Source organism: Lactuca sativa, chromosome 9, assembly GCF_002870075.4.
Source record: "Lactuca sativa cultivar Salinas chromosome 9, Lsat_Salinas_v11, whole genome shotgun sequence".
NCBI lineage: Eukaryota > Viridiplantae > Streptophyta > Magnoliopsida > Asterales > Asteraceae > Lactuca > Lactuca sativa.
The window spans coordinates 76,145,478-76,148,848 of NC_056631.2; positions in this window are offsets into that span (position 1 = coordinate 76,145,478).

The following is a 3,371-nucleotide window of genomic DNA, read 5'->3' on the forward strand; positions in this document are numbered from 1 at the left end:
TCTTCTTGCTAAAAAGACCACATTATCACTAGGTTTGTAGAAGAGGTAACCAAAGCATCTTTGTGGGTAGCCGATGAAAATACACCTCTCGCTTCGGGGTTCAAGCTTATCATGAGTCTCACGGTCTCAAGAAAGACTCATAACCCCAAATCTTGATGTGGTCTAGTTTGGGTACTTTACCAGTCGACATCTCGTGAGGAGTTTTGGCAACTTTCTTTATAGGGACTAGATTAAGGATATGGGCGGCAGTCTCTATGGCATACCCCCAGAATGAGATTGGTAGCGAAGCTCGACTCATCATGGAACGAACCATATCCAACAAGGTTCGATTGCGCCTCTTAGCCACACCATTCAACTGCGGTGTTCTGGGGGGTTTCAATTGTGAGACAATCCCACATTCCCTAAGATAGTCGAGGAACTCTGAACTAAGATACTCACCACCTCGATCGGATTTAAGCATCTTAATGTTCCTGCCCAACTGATTCTCGACTTCCTGTTTAAATTCCTTAAACCTTTCGAAAGTCTCTGACTTATGCTTGATTAAGCAAACATACCCATATCTACTATAATCATCAGTAAAAGTCAAATACTAACGATTAGCATCCCTTGTGGCATGTTTGAAGGGTCCACACACATCCGTGTGTACAAGATCCAACAAACCTTCACCCCTCTCACAAGAACCTGTGAAGGGTGACTTTGTCATTTTTCCAAGTAAGCATGATTCGCAACTATCATATGATTTTAGGTCAAATGACTCCAAGACTCCATCCTTTTGGAGTTGGCCTATGTGTTTCTTGCTTATATGTCCAAGACGACAACGCCATAATGATGCTTTATCCAAGTTATTATTATTAAGAGAATCAATACAAAAAACATTATTTCCTAAGTTATCAACCACAGATACAGTTTCATACGCACCATCACAAGGTAATGCTTTAAAATAAAGAATATTATTAAAGAAAGCATTAATCGAACAAACTTCATTATCAAATGAAAAGGTAAAACCTTGTTTATACAATGCATGAAAGGAAATAATATTTCTTTCCATTTCTGGCGAATAACAACATTTATTCAAATCTAAACTAAACCCACTACTTAGCGATAAATTATAAACTCCAATCTTGGTGACAGGTGAAGCTTTCCTGTTTCCCATGATCAAGTTTATTCTTCCTTGCTCCACATTCTCACTTCTTCTTAGTCCTTGCAAATCAGAACATATATGAATACCACAACCGGTATCAAGGACGAATGAGTTAGAATGGGGTGACTTATTAGATAAGATAGTGTAAATACATGCATGGTTGGGTTTAACTTTCCCATCCTTCACATCTTGCTGGTACTTTGGGCAGTTCTGCTTCCAATGTGCCTTTTCATGAAAATAGAAGCATTCAGCCTCTTTTGGGTCAGAAGAAGGATTGAAGAAACCTTTCTTGGTTCCACTTGAAGAAGAGCCATCAAGGTTCCTAGCCTTGGTACCCTTCGAAGAACTCTTTCTCTTCTTCCCTCGTCATTTCCCGATTGCCAAGACAGGGGCGGAGTTGGTAGGAGTAGGAGTAGTAACAACCGCCTTTCCCTTAAGACCATTTTCCGCGGTCTTTAAGAGTACTTGAAGTTTGCTGAGAGTGACCTCTTCCTTATTCATGTGGTGTGTCATGCGGAATTGATCATAACATGAAGGTAAGGAGTGCAAAATGATATCTATTGCAAGCTCCTCGGGGAAGTTCACATTGAGCTTCAGCAAGCGGTCCACAAACCTTTGCATTTTCTACATGTGGCCCGTGATGGGTTCACCATCCTTCATTCGGGTTGTTATCATGGAGGAGATGATTTCATACCTCTCTTGTCTTGCACTTTGATGGTATCTTTCCATCAAATCTTGGTGCATTTCAAAAGGGTAGAAGTCCTCGTAGGATTTTTGGAGGTCGGCTGTCATAGTGGCCATCATGATGCACGCCACCTTGGTGGTATCCCTTTCATGTGCCCTAAAGTCAACGATCTCTTGAGGAGTAGCAATTGTCTCATCAATCTCCTTAAGCTCCTTATTGAGGACATATTCTTTGTCCTCGTAGCGGGTAATCATTCGGATGTTTCTGATCCATTCATTAAAGTTGGATCCATCAAAAGTGACTTTCCCACATAAGTTCATTAGAGAAAAGGAGCCATTAGGATTAGAGCCAGAAGCAACAGTGTTTGCAGACATCTGAAAAGAAGAAAAGTTTAGTTTATAAATAGAGATAGTCCTTAATAAAACACCCAAATGTAGTATTAAGGCTAGGACCCAATCACAATATATTATACTTAGAAGAGGTATGCCGTAATCTAAGTAATAACATATTTGAAAGGTAGGTGAATGACGATTCACCAATTTCCACCAAAGATGAAATATTAAAAAATATTTAATTTGGTTCTTAGAAACTCCTAGATTCTTTTGAGATTCAATGAACTTTTTCAAAGGCATGTTTCAATCTCGAGTGTGCCCTCCAAGATTTGTGATTGGGATGCCGAGGATCACAAAACGAGGTGTGAAGTAACCATGCAAATCACATGGTACCCTTAATGTTTATCACTCAATCGATGTGCCGGTTAACCAGACACGCTCCACCGATACTATGATAAACTTTAAGTCACCCTTTACCTACCTTGTTAAGTCCAAGTTAGTGTGCCGGTTAACCACACACGCTCCACTAACAACTTAGACAAAGTGTAAAGTGTAATTTCATAGATTAGCACCTTATTCACATTTTCCTAAAGTAACTAAGATTGGAAATTTAATAAAAGCATTTAGTTACTTTATAATAGTCATCATACTTTTAATGAGAATTTATAAGTCCTTGTCCTACCCTTTCGGCTAACGACCCTCCACCGATCAAGGAAGCAGTAAGTGAGAGTGGACACCCATTAAGTTGCCATTTTATAGGCAACAACCTTATACCCCCCCACCCCCCACCCCTTATAGACCGGCTTCGTGAATGAGGCGTACTAGCGGTAAGACGACTTGATCTTATACAATATATATATATATATATATATATATATATATATATATATATATATATATTATTAACTTATAATATTATAAAGTATAAGGGTTGAATTTTAACTTTTAAAATTCTAAGGGTTGGAAGTAAAGTTTTTATCAAGACTTTACTTGTTCCAAAACTTGAGGGCAAGTTTTGTAAACTTTCAAAACTTTTCTGTTCTTGTAACTTATGAGTTAATTAGAGTATTAAAAACGAAGACTCTTCATTTTTATAACTTATGTGTTCTTTTAATGGTTTTTAAAACAAAGTGACTTTTGGTTTTCCATAACTTGAGGACAAGTTATGGACTCCATTAAAACACATAATGATCATGAATTAATCTACCAGATA